The sequence below is a fragment of the Bidens hawaiensis genome, unplaced genomic scaffold, assembly GCF_021521415.1.
Source record: "Bidens hawaiensis isolate Kalapana, Puna unplaced genomic scaffold, B.hawaiensis_p1.1 tig00052245_1, whole genome shotgun sequence".
Lineage (NCBI taxonomy): Eukaryota > Viridiplantae > Streptophyta > Magnoliopsida > Asterales > Asteraceae > Bidens > Bidens hawaiensis.
Window position 1 is genome coordinate 47,945 of NW_027506214.1, and position 11,986 is coordinate 59,930.

Consider the following 11,986-nt stretch of genomic DNA (forward strand, 5'->3'; position numbering starts at 1 on the left):
AAACACGATTGTATTGCAACACTTCAACACGTGATATCAATAACCACCAATACACGTTCGGAAAAGAACTACTTTTCAAAATAAGCCGAAGTGAGGTTTAAATAGACCTCGACAACTTCTCCTAACATACTAGGCGAAGTTGTCATAACTTCGCTTATCTCCAAGTTTGCCTACATCCCAGGCAAACTTGTGTAAAACAATATTCAATACCAAAACAAACAATCTAACACGATTATAGACACATACAAAACACGAGATACTGAACTACTGACATTATGCACCAACAGTTTTGGTCATTGAAAATGGTGGGTTCCGAAATTTAAGCCTACACTACCCGTTCCCATGAGCTAGCCGTAATGTGTCCACGGATGGTAGACCCGCCGAGTAAGAGGATCGAGATGTATATCGATGGTTTGGTACCACAAATTCAGGGTATGGTGGCGTCTTCCAAACCGGCTACAATTCAACAAGCGATCCGATTAGCCCACAAACTGACGGACCAGACAGTGACACAAGGTGCGTTACCACTTAGAGGTTCAACCTCTAAAACCCGAGACAACTCAATCACTGACAACAACAACAACAACAACCCGGGTAATGGAAAGAGGAAATTTGGCAACACCAGGTCCTCATCATCGAACCCCCCACAGTAACAACACTACCGTAAACCCGAACTCGCTCGGAACTTCAATAATCAGGGTTCCAACAATAACAACAGCGGTGGCGGACAGGGTTCGAGTGGCTATGCTGGAAAGTACCCGAAATGCAACAAGTGTAACTATCACCATGCTGGATCATGCGACCGTATCAAGTGTCTGAGACGCGGAAAAATGGGTCATCAGGCCAAAGAATGTAGGGGAGACCTAGCGGCAAAGGGTGCTCCTAAACAGCCTACGGCGACTAAAGGGTGCTTCGAGTGTGGACAAGAGGGTCACTTCAGGAAGGATTGCCCCAAACTAAAGCAGAATGAGAACAATGGAGGCATCAACAGTGGTGGAAGCAGTGGTAAAGGTAGAGCTTTCGTCATTGGGTCGGGCCAGGCCCGCAACGATCCGAATGTGGTTACCGGTAAGTTTCCTGTGAATGACTGTTTTGCTTCTGTTTTGTTTGACACTGGAGCTGATAGGAGTTTTATATCGAAAGCCTTTAGTAAACTCTTAGACTTAACTCCAACCCCGTTAGATGCTAAGTTTCCTGTTGAATTAGCTGACGGTAAGTCTATAGAAACAACTCATGTACTAGCGGGATGTAAGTTGAAACTGTCAGGTCATACCTTCGATATCGACCTTATACCCTTTACGCTTGGTAGTTACTATATCGTTGTCGGCATGGACTGGCTATCCGAGAATAGAGCTGAGATTATATGTCACGACAAGATAGTCCATATCACTACCTCTTCCGGCGAAATCATCTCGATACAGGGCGAGAAGAGCGGCATGACTACAAGCGTCATCACCCTCATGAAGGAGCCAAAATATCTACGAAAGGGTCATCTGGCGATTTTAGCCCATATTATCGAGAAACCCGCGGAGGAGAAGCGAATCGAAGACATACCGATTGTGCGAGATTTTCCGGAAGTCTTCCCGGAGGATTTGCCTGGACTCCCACCTATTCGACAAGTCGAGTTCCAAATCGAATTGACCCCCAGTGCAGCACCCATAGCACGAGCCCCGTATCGGCTCGCACCGGCGGAGCTTCAGGAGTTGTCCACTCAATTGCAAGATTTGTTGGATAAAGGTTTTATCCGACCTAGCTCATCACCATGGGGAGCCCCTGTCTTATTTGTTCGAAAGAAGGACGGGACTTTCCGCATGTGCATCGACTACCGAGAGCTGAACAAGGTGACGATCAAGAACCGTTATCCCTTACCCCGAATTGATGATCTGTTCGACCAGCTTCAAGGATCGAGTTACTACTCGAAGATCGATCTGAGATCTGGTTACCATCAATTAAGAGTGCGCGAAGAAGACATTTCAAAGACGGCTTTCAGAACTTGGTACGGTCACTACGAGTTTTCGGTTATGCCTTTTGGCTTAACCAACGCACCAGCCGTATTTATGGATCTCATGAACCGAGTATGCAAGGCGTACCTCGACAAGTTTGTGATTGTTTTTATTGATGATATCCTCGTCTACTCCAAGAACAAGGCTGACCACGAAGAACACCTGAGGTTGATCCTAGAATTGCTAAAGAAGGAACACCTGTACGCTAAACTCTCGAAATGCGAATTTTGGCTTCGCGAGGTTCACTTCTTAGGACATGTGATCATTGAGAATGGTATCCATGTCGATCCCGGCAAGGTAGAGGCCATCAAAAACTGGGAAGCACCTAAGACTCCGACTGAGGTGCGAAAATTCCTAGGACTGGCTGGCTACTACCGGCGTTTTATTGAGGGATTTTGAAAGATTACTCAACCCCTCACTGCCTTGACGCACAAGGGTACTAAGTACAATTGGGGTGACGCGCAGGAATCCGCTTTTCAACTGTTGAAAAACAAACTCTGTAGCGCCCTTATCCTAGCCCTTCCCGAGGGAACAAAAAATTTTGAGGTGCATTGTGACGCATCGATACAGGGTCTCGGTTGCGTATTGATGCAACTCGAGAAGGTTATAGCCTATGCCTCTCGACAACTACGGATTCACGAGAAGAACTACACGACCCATGACTTGGAACTCGGAGCTGTGGTGTTTGCTCTTAAGATATGGAGGCATTACTTGTACGGTACCAAGTTTACCATTTACACCGACCACATGAGTCTTCAGCATATCTACAATCAGAAGGAGCTGAACATGCGATAGCGTCGTTGGGTCGAGCTGCTTAAGGATTATGACTGTGCCATCAAGTATCACCCTGGCAAGGCCAATGTAGTGGCCGATGCTCTCAGCAGAAAAGAAACCGATAAACCTAGACGAGTGCGAGCATTACAACTCACGATTCACGCCAACTTACCATATCAGATTCGCGATGCGCAACTCGAAGCCTTGAAAGACGATAACCTCCCATCAGAACTCATGCGAGGTATGAACAAGCAACTTGAAACCAAATCGGACGGGGTCCGATATTTCGAAAACCGGATTTGGGTTCCTCGATACGGAGAGCAGAGAACCCTAGTAATGGACGAAGCACACAAGTCCCGATATTCCATCCACCCTGGCTCAGATAAAATGTACCATGACCTAAAGGCACTTTACTGGTGGCCAAACATGAAAGCCGACATTGCCACCTACGTGAGCAAATGCTTGACTTGTGCAAGAGTCAAAGTGGAATATCAGAAACCATCAGGTCTGCTACAGCAACCGGAACTTCCAACGTGGAAATGGGAGCACATTTCCATGGATTTCATCACGTGATTACCCAAACACCGACTGGATGCGATACCATCTGGGTGATCGTTGACCGGTTGACTAAGTCTGCACACTTCTTAGCAATCAAGGAATCAGACAAAATGGAAAGACTGACTCGCATCTATATGAAAGAAGTAGTGTCTAGACACGAAGTGCCTGTCTCAATCATATCTGATCGAGATTCCCGTTTCACTTCGTACTTCTGGAAGTCACTACAGAGTGCACTAGGCACCCGCCTTGATATGAGCACAGCATACCATCCTCAGACGGATGGGCAAAGTGAGCGCACCATTCAGACCCTGGAGGACATGTTGCGTGCATGCGTGTTAGATTTTGGAAAAGGTTAGGAACCTCACTTACCTTTGGTAGAGTTTTCGTATAATAACAGCTATCACGCAAGCATTAAAGCCGCGCCGTTTGAAGCGTTGTACGGACGAAAGTGTCGATCACCTCTCTGCTGGGCAGAGGTGGGTGATAGCCAAATCACTGGTCCAGAACTAGTACTTGAAACCTCTGAAAAGATTGTCCAAATCCGAAACCGCATGACAGCAGCACGAGATCGCCAACAGAGTTACGCCGACAAGCGTCGAAAGCCTCTTGAATTTCAAGTGAACGACCAAGTATTACTCAAAGTCTCACCTTGGAAAGGTGTAGTTCGCTTTGAAAAGCAAAACAAACTCAATCCACGATACGTTGGCCCTTATCGGATAACTGAGCGCATTGGTCTGGTAGCGTACCGACTGGATTTACCAACGGAACTCAGTAGCGTACACAATGTATTCCATGTATCCAATTTGAAGAAATGCATTTCCGATGAAATCCAAGCAGTTCCTTTGGACGAGTTGCAAGTTGATGAACGGCTACGCTTCATCGAAGAACCAGTCGAAGTTTTGGATTGGGAAACCAAAACACTCAAGCACAGCAAAATTCCAATCGTTAAGGTTCGTTGGAACTCGAGACGTGGACCAGAGTTTACGTGGGAACGCGAGGACCAAATGATGAAAAAGTATCCTCACCTTTTTGAAGGGTTGACCAAACAACGAAAACCGCGAAAGCCGTCAAACCGTCAGAAATCACCAGAGGTATGAATTAAATTTTGGGACGAAATTTCTTTCTACTAGGGGATGATATGACAAATTGAAAATTTTTCTTGCTTTTTCAGACACCCATCGCGACTTGACTCAAATTTTCGGGACGAAAATTCTTTCAACATGGGAATGATGTGACACTCGTCAATTTCAGGTTAACTCCGTTAATTCAAACTCTGTCAATTCAAACTTAAGATCACTTGATCTATAACGCACATCCCATTACATTTAAACTAGGGTTTTAAATGACGCTTGACAATCACTACACATGTAGTCTTTCGGGATTTCACCGAAAAGAAAACGAGTTGACTCAAACCATTGGTGAACAAACGACAAACATCAAAACAATAAGTAATTGATAATTATGTGTTAGGTTTATGTGTTACTTGATATGTTATGTGTAATGCTAAACACAAGAAGCAAGAACTAATTGTTTACACTAGAAAAGTAATAACTAAAAGAGGAGGGACTATTGTGTAACATATTATTATTAAATAATAACAAAAACCCTAACCTCCCTTCCACCTCCCAAAACCTGATCGCCCCCCCCCCCCCCCCTCTCTCCCTTGGCTGCCGTCACACTACACACACATACATACAAGGATTTTCAAGTTTGGTTGAAGAATTAAGGTGCTAAGAAGGTATTAACAACTCCCCTATGCGTTCTATATGTTTAATTTTGATATTGAATGGGTTAATCCAAAACCCTAAGTCACGAAATTGATGATTAAGATGAGTTAGGGTTTGATTATATGCTTGATGATGATTGCTAATTAAATTGATAACTAGTTGTGTTATTGTTGTTTGATAATCACTTGTTCTTTGATTTAAACTTTCAAGAAAAACCCTAACTATGTGTGTAATGTGATATTAATATGCATGATTGGTAAATATTGTGACTAGAGTGTTATATGCATGGATTATGGTTCATAGATTGTTATTATGTTGAGTCTTGATGTAAACTGGCACTGGACAGATTGTTAAGTTTATGTTTAGACGACTGTAACTGAATGTTAATGTGGTAATTGGTCGAAATTCTTAACACTACAGTGTACTAGGTTGAGTCTAGTTTCTATAAAGTCCAAGTTTGTAATTTTTGGACGTGTAAAAGTTAACTTTTATTATTTTACAAAACTGAAGTGCAAGTCTGAATTGTGAGGTCTGCTGTTAGGCTGTTTTGAAATTATCATATCTTATAAACTACAAGACCAAATGGGTTAGTTCCACTTCTGGAAGTTAACATATTGAGTTAAGAATCTAACCCAATTGGTCTTGCATTAATTGGAATTACCATTTAACAGGAATAACGAATATCATTCTGTTGAGCATGATTTTGACTGCTGTGAGTTTACTGTAATGTTTTGGTTATTGTAAGAAATCTAGGTGGAATAAAAATACAATAAAAATAGTTCTGGAAACCTAACTCATGTGTTCTTTTGTGACGATTTTTGGTGAATTAATTGATATATTATGATCTATTGAATAGAGTAATCTTTCAAGTAGAAATCTGTCTTGATAAAACTAGCTGCTGAACTATGTGAAAATACATGAAACGTGCTTGTTGCTAGATAATTGCTATGTTTTTGACTAAATTGCCCTTGTGGGGAAAGATTGCTAGTAATGTACAATGTTAGTACTTAATACTTATGTAGTTGCTTACACATGAAACGTGTCACCAATGTGTTTGTCGAGTCACACATAATTCACAAACGAAACACGAGACGTATCTCATGCATAGGTATTATGTGCCGAGTCTAGAGACTCAATAATAGTTCCAACACTTAGAAAACCTCATTCTTTTTTTAGAACGCTAGTGAGGATTTTTCTGTGACGCGCATCTCTCGGTTGACTTGTTTTTGAATTCTTCGCAAATAGTGAGTTTCATTCCCCTTTTACTCTTTTAAACGCTTTTTACTTGGGGGAGATAACATACTCCAAAACGCTTTAGATGTTGTTATTAATTATATATCACTTGTAAGGCTAAGTGGCAAGCGAACCAACTAAAGTCCTTCATAACATCGAACCGTTTAATATTTGGATAATAGCGAGTCACTGTTGAGTAGTACTACTGGGTTTGACAAACCCCACCCAACTCTAAACTCGACTGGAGGTCGAGTGGGTGTAATTTTGGCTAACACATTTTCCATGGTCGTGGTAGACATGGTGGCAAGGCAATTGATAAACAGTCAGCTTCGGTGTCGAACACTTAGTAATACTTGTTTTATAGGCTAGCTACCTATCGATATATAATTGACATAACATTATCTGGTAACGCAAACGCAAAACGCAAACACTTAAACGCAAACAGTTTCTTTATTTATATATGTGCACTCACCAACCCCGTGTTGACACTTTTAGTATGTTATTCTCAAGTAGCCGAGGCGGGCGCGCGGTATAGGAACATGCATTCCATTGAACTCTAACGTTTTTGCAAACTTGTTTTTAAACTGTTATTAGTTGGGTTTTAAGTCGTCTTGTGTGACGCAACACTTGGTTTATGTATTTACGCTTCCGCACTTATTTAAACTTAAATGTTTCGTGGTTTGAAAACTTTATTTATGGTGTTTGATTATAACTAATGATTCCGATCCTGTTAGTTCACACCCTCTGACGGTAAAACTCCGTTAGTGGATTTTGAGGGTGTGACAAAAATGGTTTAAATTCTTGAAACATAATAGTAATGTTTTAAGATTTAAAGGCGGAGAAATCGTGCATTAACCACCATGACTTGATATTTCGACACTAAAAACCTTTAATACAAAAATACCATGTCGGGGTCTAAACATGTGCACGTACCACCACGTCTTTTTCATGTCTTTGACTCAAATAACGATTGTAACAAAAACAATAAATCAGAACACAACGCCATGTCAAAACACTAGTCTACGAAATCACCGTAGTTCTATTGTTTTAACACCGAAAATTAGGATGGCGGGCGGAACGCTCGCATTCGACTACTTAAAGTGGTCATCTCATATGAGACAATCTTTAAGGAGATTTGAAACAACGGGATCCAAGTTAAGCCCGTGATCCATAAAACACAATAAAAACTAATGTTATTGCGTTTTAAGGTAAGGATACCTTGGAATACTATGAAAGTGTGTGTATATGTATATTTATGATTTGATAAAATAAATAAGTATATAAATAAACAAGTGCATTGAACAATCAAGTAGGGTAAACACGTATAAGCAACACGTATAAGGACCGTAAAGTAAAGACTATACTAGGCCGTTTCGTCTAACCACCTATCTTATAGTCTTGTGGCTCTGATACCAATCTGTCACACCCCGACCAAAGGCGGCGGAACATGCCGGGGTGCAACGTGATTGGACAAATACACAAGACACTATTTAAAGTGACAATATTTAATCAACTCTTTTTATTCCAACAAATCAATAAACAACACATCTCGTTCACACAAACAAGTTGAATACAAGTAACATTTATATTGTTCGTTTTACTAATACCCTAATAGTCTTGGTAACGTTTTTTATCAAGTCCTCGAGTCAACAAAGTCAAACCTGTAACATTTCATAAAATAAAGTTTGTCAACACAAAGGTTGGTGAGCAATTCATAAGTTTAAGCATGTAAGTATACAGTAATAAAAAGCCACAAAACTTGTATACAAAACAATAAATAATAGCAACAACTTGGATAAAATAGATATCGCTAATAGTTTTACGTTAGTGACACATAGCTATAAGGGGATGCCAAATAGTCTAGGATTTTATTGACAATTGCTAATCACATTAGCACCACCTAACTACAAGGGGTTGCCAAGTAGTCTAGGATTTAATAGTTATCGTTAATTGCATTACGTTAACGAAACCTTGCTACAAGGGGATGCCAAGTAGTCTAGGATTTATAGTTCCACCATCCAAAAGCGATAAACACATAGACATATAAGCATAGAACACCAAATCGAGCAATTATTCAAGTAAGGTATACAATCATGTTTGTGGGTTTAAGATGCAAGTAATTAAAGCATTTAATTTGATAAGTATGAAATGTCACCCCAAAACGAAAGATGGAAAAAGGGGTATGAAAGTACTCACCTCGACTGATGAATTGAGAACTAATTAATGATGGACATATAGAAAGCTTGTGAACAAAACGAACGAATCTGACTTGAAACGATAAACACCTTAGCTAAAAATAAATAATGTAATATATATTAATGAACTTGAAACCATAATGAAACTATATTGGAAATATTGGACGGGAAGGTTAGTTTGTTAATCGGGTTACTAGTTAGTTTGTTAACGATTAGGGACTCGTACTTAAATGATAATTTATATGAAAATAATATTATTTCATTGAGCTTTTAAATAACTAAACCAATATTAAATAAAAACGAGATGAGCTTAATTTAAGAATTCGGTTTTATAAAAAATGAATAGATAATAAAGTTTACAACAATATTATTAATGATAAGATAGTAATGATAATAATAATTCTAAAAGATATTTTGGATATATATATATATATAAGATAATGATGTTAGTAATAATAAAAATAATTATAATAAAACTAATATAGTATAATAATTATAACAATAATTATTATTAATAATACTAATATTAATAGTTATAGAATAGAAATCTTGGTATTAATTTTAAGGTGTTGTTGATAAAAATAGTAATAATAATAAGTAATGATATTGATAGTAAATAATGATACTATACTCGATGTCAGTTCGATTTCTAAACGAGTTTACAAAATAACTATACTAATATTATTGCTAGTAATTAATGATAAAGTATGATTTTTAATAGATAATAATAATATGACCTTTAATAATATTAATAACAATTTTAATATTTATAATAATAATAATAACAATAATAATAATAATAATAATCTTGTTAATAATAGTTTTAAATTCAATATTTATAATAATAATGATAATAATAGTAATATTAATAATAAATACCTATAATAGTAAACTTAACATATTAATACTAATAATCGTTTTTATGTAGTAATGTTAGTATAAATAGTAATACAATTTTGTTAAATATAAAAATAACATCGAAACCGGACTAGGATTAGACTCGAACCCGAGACCTCTAGTTTAATAATTAACGTACAAATCAACCGAACCAAAATAACGATGTTAACTTAAACCCATAAGGAAAATTATATCCATTACCCGATCGTTCGTCTTTTACCCAAATCAAAACAACTCAATACCCAAATCAACCCGTTTCAAATAATATAACCAACAATAAAACCGATTTTTAACGGTTTAAATCTGACAATCTCTATACAAAAATAACAATACCAAAACTCAAATTAACTTTACCTATTATATGTTCACGATTCGTGGTTCTGTTTCGGGAAGGAACCAAGTCGAAACTGCCGGAGATTTGAAGACGACAGCCGAAGAGGGAGAGAGAGCAGTGAGAGAGAGAAAGTTGCCGTGAGAGAGAGAGACAGAGAGAGAGAGAGAGAGGAGACAGCGAGAGAGATCGACGGGGAGAGAGAAAAGAGAGGGACGGAGCAGCGAGGGAGAGATGAAGTTGCGACGCCGCTAAACGCCCGGAATCGGGGTTGCCGGAAACCGATTCGCCGGAAAAACGGCTAAAGGAGGGTGGTGGGGTGCGGCTGGATGTTTGTGTGTGTGTTGGAGGTGGTGGCCGGAGGGTGGCATCGGCGGCCGGAAAACAAAGGGGGGAAGAAGATGATGGAGGTTGTATGTTAATGTGGGTAGGGTTAGGGTTTTGGGTTGGGATATATGTATGCATATTTTCATAACAGCCCCCTCAAGTTTCAATAAATGTTTAAAACGAGTTTAAAGGTTTTAAAAGGTTATAACAACTTAACGAAAATTAGTTTGAACAACTTATGTTTTTCTTGACGACTCTATAATATGACTAACACCGATTTATTGGTGATCGAGATATATAATAATATTATATGATAAATAAATAAAGAAACAAAAAGATGTTGAGTCGGGTTTGTATAATAAAGGTTTGCAACACGAATACAAATCGATATCCGAATTTTGACGAATGTCACACTAAACCCACCCCTCTTCTTCATCTTCTCTCCATAACCGTCTCTTGTTTTTACCGTCGGTCCTTACACGTAATAATTAGATGGAAACCCCGAAGGGGGTTTATTGAAACGGGTACCAATCAAATTAGATCTTCCACAGAATGTTATAGATTTAGAACCGACGGTAGCATTGAAAATGTATTGATTAAATCGATTGTATAATTAGTGTTACGACACCCCCATCTTGAGGATTGGTGAACAACAATTCAAACAATTCACAGTGGGTCATCACACGAACGACGGTTCCCGGGTTTGAAATATCGATGGTAATAGCGTTATGTCGGTAAACGGACATCGATGATGGGTTTCGTCTGGGTCTCGCTGACGGCGGCGGATACTACAAATCTACATCCGGTTGTCGGATGATGCGTCGTTTCTACCGGCGACAGTTATATTACATTTCAATTTTTTGGTTATTTGACGGATTCTGTTTCTTTGCTTGTTTATATATAGGTATATTCAGAGGGATGCGACGGTTAAATACGAAAACCGCCATAAGCCTAACGGTGCAACCCTTTATTCCTGTCGTTTCTAAATGATAGGAACGTGAATGGCAGTTAATGATGGGAGGAATTACATTACAATATATGGATTTAAATAAAAGTAAAAAGTATTGTTCTATGAATTTTACCACGTGTGCATCAATTTTGCACCAATTCTAAATGTAATAAGGATAATGAGTCGGACTCATTTGAATCTTTCTCGGTTGCATCCCCAACAGCCTCGTCTTCAATATTTGTTGCAAAGTGGCTGGTTGACGGTCCCGGTTGTTGGTAACCTGTACTTCTCTTCTTAATAGGCAGGGCCTTGATCTTCTCTTCATTGCTACTTGTTTTGCCTATGTTATCAACAAGTTATTTCAAATCTTTGTCTTCAAAGTACCCTCTTTTGGTGATTGTTTGATAATACCATTCGAGTGTGTTTAAGTACTTGTATTAGACTATTTGAACATCGCTACCTTGATCAATTCGAAAACCCAACTTGACTGCCAAATCAGTCCATTTTTGACCCCGAGTAACCTTCCTAAAACCTCCAAGCATATGAACTTCCATATACAAATCAAGTAGATCGAAAATAACACCATTTTCTAACTTAGGGGGAAACTCTTTTCCCTTTTCATTTTGAAGGTTTTCTATGAACCATTTAACAAGATCCTTGAATTCGGTTTTAAGAAAGTTTCTATGCTTAAGGAACATTTGTGAACTTGTATCATATTCATAAACATGATACATATGTCCCAATTTACACCAATCTTGTTTCCCTCTTTTACATCTTCCAAATAATCAAACATTATATCGGCCTCATGTTGATGGAATTTTAACAAACTTAGGGAACTAGCCTTTACAACTCCTTTATCTTTTCCGACCTCTAAAATCCCCGAATTCCCACTTTTATCAACATTTGAAATTTCTTTAAAAGTCTTTGAAACAACACATGTAGGCCCATCAAAAACTATATCAAATCCTTGCAATATCAATTGTTCCTTACTA